General features: G+C 43.0%; 1 protein-coding gene across 3 annotated transcripts in view; it reads right to left on the reverse strand.

Annotated features, from left to right (window-relative positions):
* The window catches only part of HLCS (holocarboxylase synthetase), a 210370-nt gene extending 189692 nt beyond the window's left edge, over positions 1 to 20678 (reverse strand). The window contains exon 1 of one of the 3 annotated variants that reach the window (XM_045540654.1): positions 20620 to 20668. The gene's annotated coding sequence lies outside the window, so the exon portion shown is untranslated. Of the gene's footprint in view, positions 1 to 20619 lie in introns of all 3 variants that reach the window. The other 2 variants (XM_045540652.1, XM_045540653.1) reach the window with 2 other exon arrangements.
* Positions 20679 to 24021: the final 3343 nt, after the last annotated feature.

The following is a 24021-nucleotide window of genomic DNA, read 5'->3' on the forward strand; positions in this document are numbered from 1 at the left end:
GTTATAAAGAATGGGAACCACCATGGTTCAACATGAACTGCCCCTTGCATTAAAAAGCACTGATGTCGGCCGGGCACGGTGGCTCATGCCTGTAATCCTAACACTCTGGGAGGCCGAGGCAGGTGGATCGCTCGAGCTCAGGACTTCGAGACCAGCCTGAGCAAGAGTGAGACCCCTGTCTCTACTAAAAATAGAAAGAAATTATCTGGCCAACTAAAAATATATATAGAAAAAATTAGCCGGGCATGGTGGCGCATGCATGTAGTCCCAGCTACTCGGGAGGCTGAGGCAGGAGGATCGCTTAAGCCCAGGAGTTTGAGGTTGCTGTGAGCTAGGCTGACGACATGGCACTCACTCTAGCCCAGCAATGGAGCGAGACTCTGTCTCCAAAAAAAAATAAGAAAAAAAAAAAAAAAGCACTGATGTCATTCATGCCTGGGAAAGGAAAGGAGGAAGGAAGATGTAATACAAGGGAGGGAGTAAGAGAAGTTGAACAGTAACACAACAAGCTGTTTATGATCCCTCCCTTAAATGATTTCATTTCATTTTTTAAAAATTTTTTTCACTTCCCCAAAATATGAAGCATAATTTCATTTTTCAAAGAGCCAAGGATGGAGTTTAGCTTCATCATCCCCAGATAGCAAAGGAATAGGGGAAGGATGCAAAAATAATACATCAAGGGATCGTACCGTGTATGTCCCTGGCCCTCATCCTAGAGTCCCTCACTACTCAAAGTGTGGTCATTAGACCAGCAACATTAGCATCACCTGGGAGCCCGCTAGATATGCAGACTCCCAGGCCCCAATCAACCCAAAATCAGTGCCTACCTTTTAACAAAATCCCCAGGTGATTCACAAACACATTAAGGATTGAGAAGCACTGCTAAATTCCACTTCTGCTATTACCTGGGCTTGGGTTGCTGTAGACTCTTAACAAAACATTTCCAAACTAATATGGAAATTAAGAGCACAAACTAGGAATGTAAAAACAAGACTGTGTCATTTATAAGAACATCACCATCACCACGGAAAGGAAGGAGAGCACATCAGTAACCCATCAAAATGATGGGCTTTCTATAGGAAAAGTTCTGCACAGACTCAAAAGTCTCTAGTCTACTCCCCTTAGGAAGTACATGCCCCGGAAATAATGGTTTAGGACAAAAGTGGAGTGTTTACCAGAAGAATATCACTACTGGGAGGAAGCTGTCCTACTTCCCATTTAATAGCTGATGAATCCCCAGCAGGAGTCTATTATGCCAACACAGACTCCGAGCATTCAGCCTCCCCTAAGTCAAATGGCCAGAGCTAAGAAGGACAGTTTGTTTTTGAAATAAAGAATCCCAGTCTACTTGGAAGCACTGAGTAGATGCTGAAATTTAACTGTAAGCAGTTCATTTTTAGCAGTTAAAGTACATAGTCTCTGTGTTATAAATTAAAGAATCTATTCCCTCCACAACAGTGTTGGAGTACTAAAAACACAGATTAAGTTTTTGCATTTAAAATGCTATCCAGAGTCCCAAGAATAACTGTTTGAAAATGTGCCCTCTGAATAAACAATTTAAATATATATTTAATTGAAATCATGAGCCTTTCGTTGGTAAAAACTATACAACGTGAAGAGGTTTTCTTTTTTTTTTTTTTTTTGAGACAGAGTCTCACTTTGTTGCCCAGGCTAGAGTGCCATGGCGTCAGCCTGGCTCACAGCAACCTCAAACTCCTGGGCTCAAGTGATCCTACTGCCTCAGCCTCCTGAGTAGCTGGGACTACAGACATGCACCACCATGCCCGGCTAATTTTTTTCTATATATATTTTTAGTTGTCCAGATAATTTATTTCTGTTTTTAGTAGAGACAGGGTCTTGCTCAGGCTGGTCTCGAACTCCTGAGCTCGAGTGATCCACCCGCCTTGGCCTCCCAGAGTGCTAGGATTACAGGCGTGAGCCACCACGCCTGGCCAAGAGGTTTTCTTTGAATGTCTATGGTATGTGTGTTTATTAGTCAGAAAGCGACAATGTGAATATCTGCATATGCAGTTAAAAGGTAAGCGAATTAAACTATTTTATTAAACTAATAATCCTTTTTATTATTGGCTTAAACTCAAAATAAGAAATTTAATTTTGGACTGATAATCACAAGCCAAAGGCTAAAAACTTCAGTCTTGGGCTGTGAACAGGGCCTCAAAGGAAAAAAAAAGGTTATTTTAAATCTTGCCAATGAGCAAATGCCCACATAGGCAGGTATCAAACGAATCACTACCACTAGTATCCTTGATAAAGATTAATTTGGGGCTGGGCGCGGTGGCTCACGCCTGTAATCCTAACACTCTGGGAGGCTGAGGCGGGTGGATCGCTCGAGGTCAGGAGTTCGAGACCAGCCTGAGCAAGAGCGAGACCCCCGTCTCTACTAAAAATAGAAAGAAATTATCTGGCCAACTAAAATATATATGGAAAAAATTAGCCTTGCATGGTGGCGCATGCCTGTAGTCCCAGCTACTCAGGAGGCTGAGGCAGTAGGATCGCTTAAACCCAGGAGTTTGAGGTTGCTGTGAGCTAGGCTGACGCCACGTCACTCACTCTAGCCAGGGCAACAAAGTGACACTCTGACTCAAAAAAAAAAAAAAAAGATTAATTTGGGAATCCCAATTTTTAAAAACATTTATTCCAAATAGAAAAGTTTTGTTTTAAATGTCCCTTAAATTTCCATAAATGATTACTTATGATCTTATAATGAAGCTGAGAAATTTTATTATTTCATTGTATTAATATTTAATCTTGATATACTTTGGTTATTTTTCTAATATTATTTATTGCTCTTGGATGTTTTATATTATCGAAAGGACTCTGAGTTCTACACCAGAGTTCTCTGTAATTAAGGATACAGATAATAGTAGAGAGAAAGCAAGATGTGAATTTTGGTCGAAGAATTAAAAGATTCTTTCACGTAAAACCTTAAGAGCCTATAGTTAATGTGTTATTCTTTCTTAATTATAAGGAATTCCTAAATAATAGCTATCTCTCTGATTTCCCTAGAGTAAGAATAAATAGACCTACTAGTACTAAGGTAAGATAATACTAATTGGGAAAATCATTTGAATTTATTCATCATAAGTCTTAGTATAACTATGTAACATGATATTAAATTAGTAAGGGAATGTTACATATATTTTAAAAGAAGATCTTAAAATATCTTTTAAATGTTATATGTGACATTTGTGCAGAAAAGGGAGCAAAATAAATTTAAAAGTTTTAAGATCAAGGCACGATTGAGTAGAGTTAAAATGTATTTACCCAACTGTGTAAAAATATGTAGGCTCTATCAGAAATTAAATAACAGGAGGCAGAATCAGTATGTTTGGCTGGAGATCACACATACATGCATCTTATAACTATTAATATGTGTTAAGTGACAGTCAATGAATGTGGTAGTGATGAAATGAAACTTAGAATATTGTAGACAAAACTGACTGATCTTAAAGTGAAATGGCAAGATGGACCATCCTCCAGTAATTCAGTATGAGGGGTAGCGAGAGACTGGTTGCTAAATTTTTAATGCCTTGAAACTATCAGCTATTAGAATGCCAGCACCCTCAAGACAAAAATTAAACAATAGAACTGAACTCTCCAATCAGATGAGTATTTGAAGAGCCACAGTGAATGAGAGATAAGTTACTACAAGTCCTTACTGGGATGCTTTTAAGAACCGTAGGAACTATATAGAAAAGCTTGATCTCTATTCAATAGCTTTATTTTTATTCTTTTTCTTTTTTGAGACAAGGTCTTGCTATGTTGTCCAGGCTGGTCTCAGCTCTCAAACTCCTGGCCTCAAGCGATGCTCCCACTTATATTAATATATTGTTCTTTGGGAACAATCATATAATCAAGTCAAGCAAAATATGCAAGCAAGAATGTTGATATGTTGTTAATTAAAGAGAAAAGGAGATAAAATGAAAGCATCAAAAGAATTTAAGTTAGAACACCTTCAACTATTAGAAATGTTAATTTGAACTCATGTCTTTAATAAAGAAATAATTATCTTTTCTAGCTTTGTTCACTGAGATAGGCTCAGAGTAACATTACCCCAGAGTGCACCTGAGTGCTCAGATCCTAGAATTGTGTGCTGTTTTTCCCATTAAAAGGAACTAGAGATCCTTTGATAAACGGCTGATTCAGGTGTTAGGGAGATTCCAGATAAGCCGGGACATCTTGTGCTAGGAAGCAGGGAAAGCTTCAAAGAAAAATAGGGCCAGTCAAAAGGATGCAGAAGACAACCCAAAAATGTTCCTACTAGCTCACTTAGGATGATTTGAGTATAAAATTGAAATAAGAGCCAGGAGTCCATGAAGACCCTCAATGAGGGAAAAGCTTAAATGTTCTGAAAGAACATGGGTACAGTATGTTACTGTTGAGTCTTGCTATTTTGTCATGTTTGTGTTATTGGTTCATTTATTTTGTTGATGAAGATAAGTAAATTGTAAATTTGGAATTTACAATTTAATCCTTTAGAAGGTTGTTTCTGACCCACGGGAGCATCAGTACAAAGACCCTACATATAAGCTGGGATTCCAAAGCAGAGAGAGTCAAGGCGGATAACCAACTAAAATTCAGTTGGATCTAGTTTTAAGGCTCCTTAGGAGTCGAATGGTCCTGTCCAGCACAGTGGCTCACACCTGTAATCCCAGCATTTTGGGAGGCCGAGGCAGGAGGATCACTTGAGCACAGAAGTTCAAGACCAGCCTGTGTCAATGATTTAGGCACATACTTTGATTAATTATACTGCTTCTTATTTAAGATATAATAAACTTTTGATTTGAAATCAGTCATTTCATATTTAATGACCTAATAAAAGTCTGAGTTGCATATTGAAAGGCTTGAAAGAAGCAAAACCATAGATTTATGATTCTGGATTAGTAAGGAATCTATGCATATTTGGTATAATATATACTTGAAATTGTTAGAAAAGTGGCTGTTTTAGAGACAGCCTTGTAACTAATTTGAAATAGGTAGTTTTCAGTAGAAATCTTACTAAGTTTATGAACAGGATTGAAACATCTAAGAGAATGTCAGATTTCCCATATTGACATGTCAAATCTGCTAGATTGATAAGAATTGTATAATCAGGCAATTGGAGTGCATAAAAAGTTAATTTAAGAAAGACTTGGAGGCCGGGCGCGGTGGCTCACGCCTGTAATCCTAGCACTCTGGGAGGCTGAGGCAGGTGGATTGCTCGAGATCAGGAGTTCGAGACCAGCCTGAGCAAGAGCGAGACCCTGTCTCTACTAAAAATAGAAAGAAATTATCTGGCCAACTAAAATACATATATATAAAAAAAAATTAGCCGGGCATGGTGGTGCATGCCTGTAGTCCCAGTTACTTAGGAGGCTGAGGCAGGAGGATTGCTTAAGCCCAGGAGTTTGAGGTTGCTGTGAGCTAGGCTGATGCCACGGCACTCACTCTAGCCCGGGCAACACAGCGAGACTCTGTCTCAAAAAAAAAAAAGAAAGACTTGGGTCTGAACCAGGTGCCCACTTTCCCTTGAAGACCTCTTCTGATGAAGGTGAGCAGTTGTGATCTCTGGGAAAGTGTGTCTGTGAGTACAGAGACGTAAATGAGTACAGGGCACGTCCACAGAGGAGGGGAAAGAAATCAGTCCTTCTGTTTAAGACACATCAGTAGCTGGAGAAAGGAAAAGGAGAATTCTCCACAGTTTGGTAAATCCTAAATGTTTTTCTGGACAAACACTATGACCTCTTTCAAATGCCCTTATTTTTTGTTGTTTTAGAGACAAGGCCTCGCTCTGTCACCAGGCTAGAGAACAGTGTGGCAATCATAGCTCACTATAGTCCCAGCCACTTGAGAGGCTGAGGCTGGAGGATCACTTGAGCCCAGGAGTTCAAGGCTGCAGTGAGCTATGATTGTGCCACTGCACTCCAGCCTGGGTGACAGAGAGACAGAGAACATCTGTGAGGTGCATGTGTTCAAAACCTGACTGAGGTGGGGCAGACACTCCCCTCCTTCTTGCCTACAGTATGTTCTTATTTTTACATCAAATGTTCAATTTATTTTCCACAATAACCCAACATACCAAACATAATAAATAAGTATAATTTAAAACGTAGATACCGCAGGTTAGAACTGAAGACAAAGAAAGAGTAACTCTCAAAAGCTATCTGAGAAAGCAGACAGCACCCAAAGTCAGAGCAGCTGGATACAAGACTGTGGAATATTTTCCAAGTGCTGAGAGAAAATAACTATCAGCCTAGAACTGTGTCCCTGGCCAAACTATTTTCAAATTGAGAACAAAAAAAGATGTTTTCAGAAAAACAGTGGCTTAAGAGAGTTTACCACATACAGGCCCTCACTAAAGAACATACTTTAGGAGGAAAAAAGATTTTTCAAAAAAAAGCAAATAGATGGGGAAGGTGTGGGTGTGGCATACAGAAATCAAGAGTTCGGAAATTGGTTTTGCTTTGTTTTTTAGCAGTTAATTGAATTTATTCCCTTTATTTTAAAAAAATCTTGTAATTTAATAAGTCTATACATGAAGGACAAAACGAAAAGTTTTCAGAAGATAATGTAGACTATCTTTGTGACCTTAAAATAGAGAAAGATTAATCAAGATACCAAGCTATTTATAAAGCAAAAGATTGATACATTAAAATTAAGAACTTATATTTATTTATTTTTTTAAGAGACAGGGTCTCCCTCTGTTGCCCAGGCTGGAGTACAGTGGCCCAGTCATAGCTCACTGCAGCCTGGAACTCCTAGGCCCAAGTGATCCTCCCACCTTAGCCTGTCAAGTAGCTCAAACTGTGTACCACCACCCCCGGCTTTTTTTTTTTTTCTTTTTTTCTTGAGAGAGAGAGATAGGGTCTTGCTATGTTGCCCAGGCTGGTCTCAAACTCCTGGCCTCGAGTGATCCTCCTGCCTCAGCCTCCCAAAATGCTGGGATTACATGCATCAGCCACCACGCCAGCCAACTCCATTTATTAAGAGACACTGTAAGAAAGACAAGCTCTGGAATGAGAATAGGTATTTGTAACACAAATAACGGATAAAGGATTCATATCTAGAATATATAAAGAACTCCAACAAGAAAAACTCAGAAAACCAAAAAAGGGTAGAGGTTAAAGACAAAAAGCACTTTAGAAACAGAGTATCCCCAGATGGCCAATACTGGAATAGGTGCTCAATCTTGAAAGCATATACAAATTAAAACTTTCATAAGAATTAACATAAACCCATCAGGTTGGCAAAGATCCCCTTCTCAGGCCCTAGAATTCTGGCTTCTGCCCACATTGCTCAAAGATCTAACCATTTTCCGTTTCCATCCCTCCCATCTTTCTGCAGTCTGGCTTTCCTGACCATGGTGTTTCTACCAGTCAACAGAAACTACCAGATACTCAAACAGAGGGGATTGAACATGGAGAAACTACAACATGATGCATGTGCTAAAACACCAGAGAAGGGGCCATGAGGTGACCCAAGGAATGACAGAGCAGGCAGCCTCACCCCTGCAGAGCTGGGGCACACAGCAGAGGTAGAGTTAGGAGCCAGGGCCACCTGGTGGAAGCTGAGACCCACGGAGTCTGTCCTGTAGAGATGGAGCCACAGGAGACAGCTGCTGTGGGGGACACCAGCAGAAGTACAAGAAGGAAAACTTCTCCAGCCCCTCCACTCCTCTGGCTTTCCAAAGTGCCCTTGGCTAAACCTCACTGGAAGCCCAAGGGCAGAGGAGCCTCAGGAGCTGCCTCATGAATCACAGGAGAGAGGGACGCAGCGGCAGGAGGTGTGGGTGAGTCTGAGAACACAGGCCTGTGGCCAGCCCCTGTCCTTTCTGAAACTTCCCTAGGGTTCTTTCAAAACTCAATGTTCTGTTTCTATTCCTGTGTTTATGGGCTGAATTGTGTCCGCGACCCCCCCTCCCCGCAGAAGAAAAATTCTTATGTTGAAGTCCTAACCTCCAGTACCTCAAAATGTGACTATATTTGGGATAGAGGCTTTAAAGTAGTAATTAAGGTAAAATGAGGTCACCAGGTGGCCCTAATCCAGTATGACTAGTGTCCTTATAAGCAGAAGAGATCAGGGCTCGGTGCAGTGGCTCACGCCTGTAACCCTCGCACTTTGGGAGGATGAGGTGGGAGGATTGTATAAGGCTGACAGTTCAAGACCAGCCTGGGCAACACAGTGAGACCACCCCCCCATCTCCACAAAGAATTTAAAAACTAGCCAGGTGTGTTGGTGGTGGCAACAGAGCAAGACCTTATCTCAAAAAAAAATAAAAAAATAAAAAGACATAAGACATAACAATCATAAATATGTACATACTTAATAACAGAGCTTCAAGATACAGTCAGGATGAGGCAGGAGGATCACTGAAGGCCAGGAGTTTGATACCAGCCTGGGCAACACAGTGAGAGCCTGTGTCTAGAAAAAAAAAAAAAAAATTAGCCAGGTGTGCTGGTATGCACCTATAGTCCCAGCTACTTGGGCAGCTGAGGCAGTAGGATCACCTGAGCCCAGGAGTTCCAGGGTGCAGTGAGCTATGATTGTACCACAGCACTCCAGCCTGAGCGACAGGGAGACAGAGACCCTGTCTCTTAAAAAAAAAAAAAGAGGATATTAGGACACAAACAGGCACAGAGGACTGACCATGTGAAGAAGGAAGAAGACAGCAACTACGCATCAAGGAGAGAGGCCTCAGACACAACCAACCCTGCTGACACCTTCATCTTGGACTTCTGTTATGGCTTCCTAAACTGTGAGGACATAAATTTCTGTTCCGCTACACAGTCTGTGGAACTCTGTTGTGGCAGCCCTAGCAAACCAACACATCCTGGTTCTCAGAAACCTCTTCTCTGTCTCTGATTCTTCTCTGAACCACTGGGTGTGGGTCATTGCCCCAGCTTCTGGCCTCCTCTCTGTTCTCTTCCTTGGTGACCCCATTCTCCCTCGTGGCTTCAGCAGCCACCTCTGCCCATGACGCTCAGTCGTCATGGCCAGCTCTGGCCTCACCCAGGCTCCAATGCCACACTCACCACACGTCCACTTTTCACTGCTTGGAGATCAGATCAGTATCTCAAAAGCAACATGAACACAACCAAATGCATTTTCCTCCCACAAGTTACCTTTTTATCCTGATTCTCTCATCTCTGTCGCACTCTCCTTTTCACTGGGACCCAGGATTTATTCACCTTGGAGTCCTGACTTCTTGCCCCTAGTCTAGTTTGTTCCTGTGGCAGGGGCTGGGACCTCCACACAGTCCCATCTTGCCAGTTCTGCCCTCAGAGGAACTGGCACCATAGCCTCCCTGTGCCCGTGTCCGTTTCCTGCGGCTCTGCCTCCACGTTTGACTTTCTAAAGTGCAGCTCAAATCCCATCATTGCCCCCCCAACTGCTGCAGTGCCTGCCCCTCCTCCAGGAAGTTCAGGGGGTCTTGCCTGGCATTCAGGACCTTCCACTGTACCCATCCAGCCTGTTCTCCCCACTTGTCATTCCACGTTCACTCAGCACCTGCTGCACACCAGGCACTGCATTACTCACTGGGCACATTTAATCCTCTCAATAACTGCAAGGTGGCTGTCCTGCAGAGGAGGAAATTTAATTTTAGAGCAATTGAGCTCAAGGTCCCATAAATTTGGAGTCTTTCTGGCTCCAAAGTCCATCACTGGATAAACTAGGCAACTGAGAGCAAAGAATGCTCTACAAGCAGAAGAAATACAATTGGAACTCATGATCCAAGACGCAAGGGTGGCAGAAAGTTCAGAGTGCGCCACTGCCAGCCCTGACGGCCTTTGGATCCAGATCAGATCGATGGGCTGGGATTGTCCCTCACTTGGACACACCCAAAAAGCTGCAGGTGGGATTTCATTAAGATGACCAAGGAAAACAACCTGCTCTGAGAACGCAGAAGCATGATCCAAAAGACAAAAGAGGCCCGTGGTGTGCTTTCTGTACAGTAGCTGAATGTCAGTAATTCCTTACTGTTTTAAGGAACTTCAAGTATAGGAAAATCCAAAGTTAAAAATTAAAAGGGTCTAACTGCAATGTGTATCCTGGATTGAATCCTGGAACAGAAAAAAGGACGAACATTAGTGGGAAAACTGGTGAAATCTGTAGCTTCGGTAATAGTGTTGCACCAATGTTAATGTATTAGTTTTGGTCAATCCATGGTTGTGTAAGCTGTTAACATTAGAGAAAGCTGGGTGAAGGAATAAAGAACACATTGTACTATTTTTGCAACTCTTTTGTAATTCTGAAATTATTTCAAAATAAAAGTTATAAAAATGAGATGGTGACCTCCCCCTTAATTTCAGTAGCACTCCTTTTGTTTTTCCCCTGTTCCTAACTAGCCATGTGGTCTTAAATTATGTCATCTCTAGGTCCCAGTTTTTTAACTACTAAAAGAAAAAAAAAACAGAGACTTCCTCTCAATCTCTAAAATTCTGTGATTCTGTATGTTTATAGAATAAATTTATATATTTACAATGTGATTCAATCTACAAAAATATGATTTGCAGTGACCTCTAATTCACCTTCATATCCCTGGTATTTAGCACTATGCCTACACATAGCAGGTGCTCAATAGAAGTTTTTGAAGCTAAACTGGCTCATACCTCAATTTATAAAGTGGCCGAGTTGGCCACTAGAGAGCAAAGCATAACATTTTCTCCATTGAAAGCAAATGCATCTTCATTCAGCAGAGGGGAGTGGGCCTTACATCCCTGGCACCTCAGGTTGGGGAAAGGGAGTCACCAGCTGTGAGCAGTTTCCTGCCATAAGATAGGACGTCCAGTTGGGGTGACTAGTACCATAAGTTTCCAGATACGCACAATACCACCAGCCTCCACCCCACCCCCAAACACTCAGCAGCCTCAAAAGTCTAAACCACCTGATGGAAGAGAGATTGCACTGTAAATGGGTGAGCGCCACTTCTAGTAAGTACATGGTTGTCTTCCTAGGTCTGTCCCATTTCTTTCACTTTTAGAGCTTTCACTTTGAAAGGGTTTGGAGAGAGGCTGATTTAAGAGGTCAGATAAATGCATGTGGGAAGAAATTGACTGAAACCTTTACAACCACACTGCAAAAAGCATCAGCCAGGGCACCCTTGCAGGCAGCCAGGACTGGGCCAGTGTGAGCTGCCATTGTGCAGTGAAGCAACAGAGGCCATGGCCTGGATTGAGACATCCTGGGTTCAAATGTTGCCTCTGACCCCCAACCCCCAACATGCACATGCAGATATTCAGTGACCTTGTGATCAGGCAAGCACTTCTTTCCACAACTCTAATGTGGGAATAGTTACAGCAGCCACCTAGTGTTGGTTACGAGGCTTAAGAGACAGAACAAGCCCAAGTGTGGTGGCTCACATCTGTAATCCCAGCACTTTGAGAAGCTGAGGTGAGAGGATCACTTGAGCCCAAGGGTTTGAGGCCAGCTGGGCAACACAGCAAGGCTCTGTCACTACAAACAAACAACAAAAAGAAATGAGCCAGGTGTGGTGGCGTGTGCCTGTAGTCCCAGCTACTAAGGAGGCTAAGACGGGAGGATCTCTTGAGCCCAGGAGTTGCAGGCTGCAGTGAGCTATGATCATGCCATTGCACTCTAGCCTGGGTAACAAAGCGAGACCCTGTCCCTAAAAAAAGAAAAAAGAGAGAGAGAGAAAGAAGAGGCACACAGGGCAAGAGGAATGGCTATGGTGACTAACGAATAACCCACCTGGACAGAGCCAACAGAAGGGAACAGAACAGTACGGTGCTTTCATTTCGTCACCACAAGAGCTCTTTGAGGCGGATATTATCACACAAAGCAAGCAGGAGGACAACTCCTTCCCGGTAAATCCAGCTGCCTTTTGCAGACGTGGAAAAGCCCGTTTGCTTAACAATTTTCCTCAACTGGACAATCACAGTGCCAGAACTCCCCACCACTTGAACATGTGCTTCGGGTCAAGTCATTTTATCTCCCAACTGAGAGGTTTAAACTGAAGTCAGTTGCAAGCCCTGGGCTGCCGCTTTTATTATCACAATCATTTAGAAAATTAAAAGTAGGACCTGAGAGAATATGGGAAGGAAGCCAGAGCATTCTGATACAAACTGCAGACTGCAGGCCGGGGGGGCTGATAGAACATACCTGAATGAACCCTGAGAAGGGGGCAAGAAGGGCCCCAGGGTGCAAAGCTGGGAAAAAATGGCAGGAGTGGGAAAGTGGCAGAACTGAAGGCTCAAAAGCCTAAAAGAGACCCTGAGGCAGAATGCCTTAGGAGTGCAGGCGTCACCCAACAAAGTAGATGAAGAGAACTAGTCACAAGCAGACAGGCCAGGCAAGTTGGCTCACACCTATAATCCTAATGCTTTGGGAGGCTGAGGCAGGAGGATCACTTGAGGGCAGGAGTTCGAGACCACCTTGGGCAACACAGCAAGCCCCTGTCTCTACAACAACAACATAAAAGCAGACTCAACCTGAAATTGCAGACACTGGTAACACCAGCACCAATGCAGCCTTTCCTGTGGCTGAAAGCTCATGAAATAGGGCTGATGAGTCACATCATAACTGAATTTTCTCTTCTCCCTCTGCCAGCCTGAACATTGTCTCCCAGGAACTGAGATTTCTGTGCTTAGGAAAAACTAATCACTGCTTAAAAAGAAAAAATCATAGCTATTATAAACCTTTGATATTGGAAATTTCATGGGGCTGGGAAGAGAAATTTGGTGGAAAACTAGGGTGGGAGAAGGGGAGCATTACTTACATCTCCTTACATTCCTCAGCCATTGGAACAAACTCCCTTATTTTCACTGATTTATATTTCTACAGAGGCATCCAGTATTGAGTCTCGGGTAGGGAGTCCTGTGAAGCTGCAATGCCCCTCAGCTGATGTCCCTTGCTCTGCAGGTCAACTTGTGATTTTTAAAATGAGTTTATGCAAACCCTACTTTTAGCCCAAACACATTGCAGCTAGCTTATGATAAAACAGCAGCAGGGAGAAGCAAAGTCATTAACCACAGGGCTAGTATGTCACCCCAGTTTATAAAATCGTGAAGCCCTAAAGAGAGAAAGAGCCAACAATGCGCCCACTTTCTACAAGATTTCAGTCCTGGGAGGACGATGGGGTCCGGCCCCCAATCAAGAACCCCCAACAAGAAAAAGGCAAAGCCAGAAGAGCCAGGCCTTAGCAAACGATTCCAGTCTATAAATAACCCCTAGGGGGATAAACAGCAGCACGGAAGGCAGGAAACCCGAGTCACGGAATCTGGCCATCTCTCGGGGGCGTCCGCTGGCCGGCACGTGTCCCGGCGCGAGCCAGGGTCCCCAGCGGTCTGCGCGCCCGGCTGTCCCCACACCCGGCCTGGGGGGTCGCGCTCCAGCCCCAGCCCCGGCCTCCCCAGGCCGAGGGCAGAGCAGCCGGGCAGGCGGGCACCCTGCACCGCGGTGCAAGGGGGTGGGGCATCGTCCTCCTTGACAGCCAGGTGGCAGCTGAGGCGTGTGAACTCAACAAAACGTGGGACACAGCCAGACACCCCTCGGCGCGGCCCCAAATCCTGCGCACACCCCAGCCCTGCTCGGGCGGTGCTCGACCACTGCCAGCCACACTGGCTGGGACCTCTGGCACCTCTGGCTCCTCCAGAACGTCCCTACAGCTGCCCCTCTCCGCCGACGCCCAGAACACTGCCTAGCCGGCCCTAGGAAGGTCCCTTTAGGGCTCTCTTTATACGTCAAAGTGTCACCTCCCCAGGGAGGCACGGCCAGACCCCTAGGCCAGGTGGGCCCCCTCCCACCTGCAACCACACTCACCCGCCTGGCAATTAACTGCTTGTGCGGCGTATGGCAGCCTTCCCCCTGGAGACTGGCAAGCTGCGGGGGCAGGCACTGGGTCTGTCTTCACGGCACGTAACAAAGGGGCTGAAGGTTTTGCTACATGAGTGAGAGAAAAGTAACCAAATATTTTGATAGGCTATTTGGTGACGGAGGTGCCTCGAGTAGAGTAGCTTAAATTGTTTACTCTGGACGACTTTCCCGTGTTACTCCTCCCTCATTACAATGAGGGACTGAGATCCGGATCTATTAACTCTTTCTCTTCCTTTGCTAAGGACACCACCAGATTAACGCTACTACCCTAAGGCTGGAGTCTTGATTCTGCCATCTGAAGCCTGAATCCTTCGCTTGCAGCACAGCAATTTCAGGCAGACTTTCGGCCTCCCCTTCTCGGTTTGAGGGAACAGGGAATTCTTTATTCTGTGGTGGGACACACATGCTGTGGATTAGAATATTCTCTTCAAAAGAGGAGGAAATGAATGGGAAAAAGCAATCAAGTCTGACCTTCAGGGAAGTGTTTATGGATGGTCTACAGAATAACCCTATGTCAAAGAAAATCTCAAATGAGACATCATATCACTGCTAGGGTTTCTAGTTAATAGAAGAGCTGAAATCCAGGCATGATCAGAATCAAAGTCCTCAATAACATGATTTTTGATGGCTACAAAATATCCCATATTTGAGTGTTCCAGTATTTGTTTACTCACTCTTCAATCAGTGGACCATTTTCCCCCAAGTGTTTGCTTTCATAATACTGAAGAGAACAATCCTATACAAAACTTTTTAGCTACCTTTCTGGTAATTGTTTAGGAATATATCCCTATGTTCCTATAAATTATATTACTGGGTCAAAGGGTATGAAACTCTTAAGACTATTTAAACATAAGGCCAATTTCTTACTCAAATGTTGTATAATTTTATCTTCTAATAAGACTAAGCCGCTTATTTTGGCAACATTAAGTGCTATATATACAATTTTTTTAATCTTTGCTATTTTGATTAATGAAAAATGGAATTCCTCTTTAAAAGTTTTTCTTTCCTTTTTAATTGCTAGAAAAACTGATTTTTTTCCTGGTTGTTTTACAACATTTGCATTTCTTCTATGAATTAACATGGATTTTGGTATTAATATTTTTCTTACTGATTTATATATGTGCTTTCTATATTAGAGATACTAACACTTAGGCTGTCACATAGCATATTTTTTCCCAGTTTATCATTTGCCTTTTAATTTTGTTTGCAATGATTTGATGCACCATTTTAAAATTTTAATCAAGTCAAGCTTCTTGGCTTTTTCTTTCATGACTTCTTCCATGAACTTTATTTAGAAAGTTCTCCCCAATTTCCAAAACCATAAATATGCCCTAGTACTTACACTTTTTAAATGGTTACACTTCAGATTAGATGATGATTTGAAGGCCTCTTCCAATTCTAAAATTTTTGGTTTTCTGATTTTTATCTACATTGTTATTTGCAAATGCAACAGACACAATCAGTAGATACCTTAGAGAAATGGGGTTATCAGTGGTTTTTTTTTTAACTTCATATGTTATTCAATACACTCAATAGAATTTCTATAACCTATATGGTAAGGTACAAAGTCTAGTAATAAAATGAACACTGCGTACCTACTCCCACCTTAAGAACTAGAATATTGCGAATACCTCTCTACTTGTTTATCCCATCCCCTGGGCTCCCCACTCTCAATTTTATGTTTATTCCCTTGCTTTAAAAAATAAATCTTCAATACAAATTAATATATCCCTAAACAGTACATCATTTTGTTTTTTGCTTTATAAAAATAATATTATTCAATAAGTAGGCCTCTGAGCCTTGCATTCTTTCCACTCAGTGTTACTAAGATTCACAGGTATATTGTCCATAGCTGCATTGTATCCATTTTCACTGCTAGGTAATATTCTATGACTGACTATATCCTACTTTGTTTAGCCATTCTCCTGCTGGCCGTTGGGTTATTTCCAGTTTGTTTGCCCTGACAATGCTGCTCTGAATATCCACTTACTTGTCTCCTGGATCCACTGGGCAAGCAATTCCCTGGGTATGGATACAGGAGAGGAATTACTGTGTCAGGCATAGGCAGAGTATGCTAATTCATGTTCATAATTAAAAGATAATGCAAAACTGTTTTCCAAAGTAGTTATACCAATGTACACTCCCATAACCAGTGATTTTTTTGTATTCAACTCAGTATTTTTTAGGTCAAACATTTTTTTCTTTTAGATTTTAGATGTACACTGATTTTCACAATTGTCTTGGAAAATCACAAGGTCCTCCAACACAAAGCTTCATATTATGGTTCTTAGTCAATCTTCTAGAGGCAAGCTAATCTTGCCTCTAGAAGAGGCAATCTTCTAGGCAGCTAATTACAAATCCCCTACTTCCCAAAGTCTAAACGTAGGCCATGGTGCCTTGGATTAGACCTGCGGGTCCCAGGACAATGTTACTAACCTAAAAAGTCTGATGTAAGCTTGGTGTGGGGAGTCTTCCCAGTGATACGAGAATCCTTTGCACAATAGTTTGAGTAGCTGCTTTCGGAATCTACAGCTATTTGTAGCTGTCTGCTCTCACCTCCCGTGTTACATACAACCTTCTATTTAAATCAGCCACTTTCCTTAAAGGCCATAAAAACATTTACATCTTTAATTTGGGATTCATAACACTTGGCATTTATCCTAAAAATAGTAACAAAAGAAAGAAATTATAGTAAAGACTTGAATAGCAACATTGTTTATAAGAGTGATTTTTTAATTGGAAAATTTCAAGTGTTCAATAGAGAACAAACACATTAAGCAAATTATGGTACAGTAGTGCCCCCTTATCCATAGGAGGTACATTCTAAGACCCCCAGTGGATGCCCGAAACCACAGACAGTACTGAACCCTACATAGACTGTTTTTTCTATACAAACATACCTATGATAAAGTTTAATTTATAAATTAGGCACAGTATCAAATTAACAACTAATAATAAAATAGAACAACTAAGTAAAATAAGGGTTACTTGAACCCAAGCACTGTGATACCAGGACAGATCAGATAACCAAGATTGCTACTGAGTGACTAAAGAGAATACAACGTATACAGCATGGATCTGCTGGACAAAGGGATGACTCACAACCCAGGTGGGACAGAACTGAATGACAAGTGATTTCAGAACAGCACACAACTTAAAATTTATGAATTGTTCTAGAATTTTTCATTTAATATTTTCAAACTGCAGTTCACCACAGGTAACTAAAACCATGGAAAGTGAAACTGCAGAAAAGTGGGACTACTGTATATCTGCTCAGTGGTACAAGGTATAACAGATTTTTTTCTTTCCAGAATCATTTGAGATTAAGTTATAGAAATCATGACCCTTTACCCCTAAGCACTTCAAGGTATATTTCCTAAGAACAAGAATATTCCACATTGCAATGATGAAATTCAGAAAATGTATCATTCCAATGGTGAAATTCACATATTAGTACTGATCCAATGCTAATACTTTCTATTCCATCCATATTCACATTTTGCCAGTTATCCCCATAATATCCTTTCTAGCGATATTATTTTTCCCAATTTAAGGACATACATATCATTTAGTTGTCATGTGTCTTAATTCTCCTTTAATCTGAAACAGTCCCTTAGTCTTTCATGAAATGGACTAAGACATCCAATAAGCTTTCACCCAGTGGCTTTAGCATCCACTACTTATCCCTGCCTGAATCAGTTATTACTGTGATAGTGGAAATACAGTAACTTTCCTAACTCTACTGTTCCTTCCGCATTGCTGTCTCTTTTACCTCTATTTATTTATTTATTAGTAAGTTTATTTGCTTTATAGTATCACTCTGGACTCATGATTCTCTTTTACTGAATGTGATAATTCATTATTGTCATTATTCATTCTGCTGTTCAACTTGTCTGGGGTTTCACCACTGGAGCCCTGCAAAGCTGGCCCCTGTGTCCTTTTGACCTATCTCCACCATTCTTTGGGCACCTCCTTGCTTTCTGGCACAAGCTGTTCCTAGCTCATCTTTCACTTTCCCTGCCCTTCCCTGAATGAGCCATTTCTCCAAGGAGCTCTGGCTCCTTTTAACAGACAATGGTATTGAGAAACCAAGATACAGCACAAGGAATGCTCATTGCTATTGGGGTGGCCCCGCTCCCAGGCTCTCTCAACACACAGATCTAGGAAATAAATTCTTAAAACAATCAAAACAAAAAGCCTCTCATTCCAATCCGTAGAGCGCTCCCTTGCCTTCCCTCACTCCATATTTGTACCCCCTTCTCTGACAGTGAGAGTTCTGGCTCCCAATATCATTATATTTACTTATTTGCTTAATCCTACAATACACAGAAAGTATTTTCAGAATTGCTACACCAGATCACTACCAACTACGTTCAAAACTTCTCTGTAGTTTTGTTTGCTTGTTTACATATAGAAGGTATATAGTCAAAGAGCTACATTCAAGGTTATTTGGGTTTACTTTTCTGTGGTTAATTTACTATACAATTTAGTGCATTTGTTCACTTCTACTTATATTCAATTTTAGGTTTCTCCCCCCCCCATCTTTTTTGATCTAATTTTACTTTTTAAATACTAAAACATTCACATGTTTCTAAAAGTCAAAACTACCCAGAAAAGGCATATATAGAGGTATCATTTCCTTCTGGACTTAGCCCGTTCCCATCTACCCACCACAAGCAACCAATTTATTAGTTTCTAATCTTTTCTTCCTCTGTTTCTTTATTTATTCTTTTCTTTTTTTGCAAAAATAAGGAAAAATCAAATATTTTACTATTTCCCCATGTTTTACACAAAAATAGCACACCATAATACTCTTTCATATATAAATTTTGTTCACTTATCAGTACTGCATATCCTAGAAATCACTCTGTACCAGATCATAGAGATCTTTCTCACTCTTTTTTATAACCACCCCTAGCACTGCATTGTGTGGCTGTACCGGAGTTTATTCAAACAACTGCCTATGTATTGGCACTGAGGTTATCTCCAAAATTTTGCCATTACTGACTATGCTGCAATGAGTGGCCTTGTACACATATATATATATACACACATATATACTTTTATGTGTGGCATAAGTGTTTCCTCAGGGTAAAGTTCTAGTAGTAGAATTGCCAGGTCAAGGGTAAATGCATATGTTGCTTTGTTGGATATTGACAAATTCCTCTCTAAAAGAGTTATACCATCTTGCTTTCCCCCCAGCAATGTATGAGAGCACCTATGTCCCCACAGCATGTCCTACTGCTTTTCACTTTTTACAAATTGGATAGAAGTGATACTTCAGAGCACTGTGGATTTCTCTTATTAAGCGAGAAAACTGAACATCTTCTTGTTTGTTTAAGGGCCAGTTTTATGTCATTTTTGTGAAGACTGTTGGTTCATGTTGAGGATTGAACTCCGGTCTTTTTCTTCTCTTATCCAAATTCCTTTCTAAGAGGCCTGATGAGTCACATGCCTTATAAACCACAAAACTCATTAAGTGGTTTTTGTTGTTGTTGTTTGTTTAAGAGATAGGGTCTCCCTCTGTTGCCCAGGCTGGAGTGCGGTGGCTGGATCATAGCTCACTGCAGCCTCGAACTCCTAGGCTCAAACCATCATCCCACCTCAGCCTCCCAAAGTGCTAGGATTACAGGTGGGAGCCACCATGCCCGGCTTAATTAACCCAGTATAACGTGGCTTACTTTCCAACCTTATTCTGATATGGAAATCGCATGACAGATAGAAGACCCTCCCTTTATCTTACTTAATTCAAGCATTCCTTTCTACTGACTCCAATAGACAAAGCTTTACTCTTTCAACCAACTATCCCCTAAAGAATCCCTAAAGCCCACCTATGACTTGTTGAGTCCCCCTCCTTCAAGATATCCCACCTTTTTGGGCCAAACCAATGCATACCCTCCACATACTGATGTATGATTTTACCCGTAATTCCTGTCTCCACGAATGTATAAAACCAAACTGTAACCCGGCCGCCGCCGGGCACGTTTTCTCAGGACCCCTTTGAGACTGTTCCCCAGGCCACGGTTACTCATGCTGGCTCAGAATAAACCTCTTTCAATATTTTGGCAGAATTTCGTTTTTCTGTCCACAATACCTTCTGCCTATTTTAAAATTGGATTTTTCGTCATTGGTTCCCTCAATCTTTAAGAGTTACACACATATCTGCGATATTAACCCGTCATCCGCGATATATGTTGCAAACATTTTTTTCCCAGTTTGCCAATTGTCTTTTACTTATTTATGGCAGGGGATTTGTGTGTGTGTGTGCGCGCGCGCTATGCGACAGTTTTTGTTTTTAATGTTATCACATGTATCAATTTTTATTTCTAGAGTCTAGGCTTTTGGTCACTAGAAAGCCTTTTCTCACCCAGGTTCTAGAGAAAGTCACCCGTTTTCCCGCCGCGGGTGGGCGCGTCCCTTTCTCTCCCCGACACTGGCGTCAGGGACCCCCTGCGGAACCCGGGCAGCGACGGCCGCGCGTGCGCACTGACGAGCGGACCGAGCCAACCGGGGGCCGGCGGGGAGGAGCGCGAGAGGCGCAGGCAGGCGGCGCTGCCCGGGAGCCCGCGAGGTCCCTCATGCGGCCCTACCGGAAGGCCCGCCCCTCTCGCGGGCTACAGCCGGCTTTCCGGCCCTCCCCGCTGCAACCCGGCGGCCCCGATCGAGGGAGGATACGACCCTTCCCCTTGCAGTGGCCCGGCCGCTACCGCCAGACTCTCACCGCCCAACCCCAGTCCCCGGAGCGAGCGCGCGACGCCCGCCCAGGCCCGCTGCGCCCCGACTTACTTCTGAGGCCGAGCTCGACCGTCTCCTCGGCCGGGTGGTCGCGCGCCGGTCCCGGCGCACTGCGCCCCCTGGCGGAGGCCGGCCGTGCAGCCCGCGCACTGCGCAGGAGCGCCTGACCGCCCCGGCCTCCTCCCGCGCCAGCTGCCCCCGAGCTCTGGGGGCTGCACCGGGTTTCGCCGAGAGCCGGTTCAGGCTTCTTTTCCACCGGCGTTCTCTCGCCCACGCCGCCCGTGGAGACGTACCTTTTCTACTGTCCTTGCTGTCCTCCCTCCAGGCTCGCCCCCTCCGAGCGATGCGCCCTGTCCTTGCGGATCTGTATCTCACTGTGCTCTGCAGGTTAAGGGCGCTGCGCTTTCCCTCTGTGGTCCTGCTCCCCGGCAGGCTTTTTCCTCCTGACGCCAGACACCGCGATGTCTTTTCTAGCAGCAACATCCAGTTCCCCAGTTCTCCAGAACCAACTGAGTGCCCAGCAGTTCAATTCTGACACCGACCCCGCTGGTTAAGGGCTCCAGCCCACACTTGGCCAACCACATTTTTGCCCCTCCCGCTAGAAATTGAAAGATTCAGTAATTCCCTGAATAACTCACAGAACTCAGGAAAGCACTTTACTTGCTATTTTCAGATAAAGGATACTACTCGAGAACAGCCAAGGGAAGAGGTGCGTAGGGCAAGCATGGGGAAGGGCCATGGAGTTTCTATGCCCTGTGTAGGCCAGCCTGGAAGCTCTCTGGCCCCTGCTACTTAAGGATTTTTCGCTGCCTTTCATTACAGTGGCACGATTGATTAAATCATTGGCCACTGGTGATTGAAATCGACCGCCATCCCTTGTCCCCTCCCTAAAGGTGAGGGAGGGGCTTGTTGGGGCTGAAAGTTTCAACCCTCTGATCCCATGGTTGTCTCCTCTGGTCCCCAGCCCCATCCGGATTCCATCCGGGAGCCCACCTGTAGTCACCTCATTAGCATATACTCAGATTAGATTAAAAGGGCCTCATTACAAATAACAAAGACACATATTTCAGGAAATTCCGAGGGGGTTGGGAGCTCTGTGCTGGGATCTGGAGACAAAAAACAAACATATTTTTTATTATACCGTAGTCCCTACACCCATAACCCAGTCTAGTTGTAAGAAAACATCAGACAAATCCCAGCAGAGGGATATTCTACAAAATACCTAATCTAAAAATTATCAAGGTTGTGAAAGTTGTCAAAGTCAAAATGGAGTCAGTTGTGGTTAAAAAATAAATAAATAAATAAATAAATAAAACCTGACAAATAGAGCCCAGGGAAGGCAACAAAGAGAAGGGTCCTCATGTATTTAGGCCTTGTCATGACCCTGTTCACCGCTGAACTTGAAAGTGTCGCCCAGTTCTTGGGCTCCAGACTTGGAAGAATCACAATCTGTGGCCCACTCATCAGAGAGAGATGACAGACACTTAGCAAGTATGCATGAAGAATTTATTGCTAGTAAAGTTTAAGGATCCTAAGGGGAAATGAGTCTGTCTACTATGCTTTCTCTTTTATATTTCTGTTTAGGTAAAAGTTAGTTATAACTATTCATAACTATACATTGCTGCTTTGGGGACTGAATTCTTTCCAGGTATGGACATGATGTAAAGGTTACGTTTCAGTCATTTTTTCTAGTATACATATTGTGGGGGAAAACACGTGTTTATGGTGTTTTTTCCATTCTCTGACTGGTGGTCAGTGTTCCATGGCCTGGTTACCCCCTTCTTTAAGACTGAAATAACCGTTCCCCTATTTTATTTTTCTGCAGCTATTTCTCCTTGTTTTTCTATAACTGCTTTCTCCTTTCTGTTTTTCTGATTTCCATTACCTCACTTGTTTTTCTGTCCCTAACAGCCTGATAACAAAAATATCACAAAGGACTGCAAAAAGCACAACCTCACACAAAAAATACTTTTACAAGGACATCTGCCTAACGACTGCCTGTCCAACCTTGCACTGAGATCACCCTTGTTATTGATTCTTGTAGCCAAGGATAATTATTTCAAAACAATTATGTAATCCTCTTCATTTTTTCTTTAAAAACCTTTGTTTTTCTTTACTTCTCTGAATACACACATAGTTTACTGTGGCACACATGTTCCCATTGCAATGTCCTATTCTAAAATAAATACCATTTTCATTTAGAAAGCCTCTTGCTGTTATTTAGGTTGACAAGGTCATCAAACAAGAAGTGTGAGGAAGTGGAGCGTAAGGAGGCCTGCCGGTTACATATAAGTGGTGTCCTAGTTGGGACCCCAGGCCAGAAAGGGACACTGGGAGAAAATGGAAGAAACCTGAATAAAGTATGTGCCAATAATATAAATATAATGTATCAATATTCATTTATTAATTGTAATAAGTGCACCATACTAATCTAAGAAATAAATAACAGGAAAATGGTTTGTGGGAACTCTGCACTATTTTGCAAGTTTTCTATAAATCTAAGACTGTTCTAAAAATAAAGTTTATTTTTTAAAAATCTAAAAATGTTTAAAAGCCCTTCAATTTTGAGGATCCACCTTTAAGAGGCAGACAGAATATGTAAATAACTGCTTTGTTATATTTATGGTCAGTGTTCTGCAGATGAGAATACTAGAATGGGAATCTTCTTTGAGGTGTCAAGACTGTTACACACGTATCAGATACAAAGGGAGTGTGAGAAAGATCCACACACCACAAAACCGTCAAGGAAGTGATGCTGAGTTGGTCCCTCAGCTCCTCAGCCACAGCTAGAAAATACAAGGGGGAGAGTGAGGAAAGGTTGGGGTGAGATTTCTTTGGAGAGAGCCCTTATCTCACCATGAGGATTTGTCCCCCCAGGAGAAGCCCAGCGAGCAGCTTAGTTAATCCACTTGGAGAGCTTGATAGTGTGTCCTTGTGGCTGGGGGGACTCCATGAATGAGTCTGACCTGGCCTAGGAAATCCAGAGAAAAGACAAACTGAGCAACTGCCCTGGTGGCAAGGCTGGGAGCATGCTGCTGCCATCCATCCGTCCATCTGTCTGCACTCCTTACAGGGATCCTTGAACCAGACAGCCACCATGGGAGAGTGGGGGAAGAGCTGGCACTGGATCATTTGCAGTCATGTCAAAAAGGCCTGTCTATGTCTGAGCATGGTGACTCAGGCCTATAGTTCCAGCACTTTGGGAGGCTGAGGCAGGAGGACTCCTTGAGTCCAAGAGTTCGAGGTTAGAGTGAGCTATGATCGCACCACTGCACTCCAGCCTGGGAGACAGAGCAAGACCTTGTCTCTAAAAAATATTTTTTAAAGATTTTTAAAAAGGGCTGCCTAAGGGACAGAGGAAGGAATGCTGGATTTCTAGGGGCTGAAGAAATTACAAGTCACTTCCCAAAATTAAGTGACATTCACCAGCATTAGGAGATTCAGGGTAGAAAT

Source organism: Lemur catta, chromosome 1, assembly GCF_020740605.2.
Source record: "Lemur catta isolate mLemCat1 chromosome 1, mLemCat1.pri, whole genome shotgun sequence".
In the NCBI taxonomy this organism is placed as follows: domain Eukaryota; kingdom Metazoa; phylum Chordata; class Mammalia; order Primates; family Lemuridae; genus Lemur; species Lemur catta.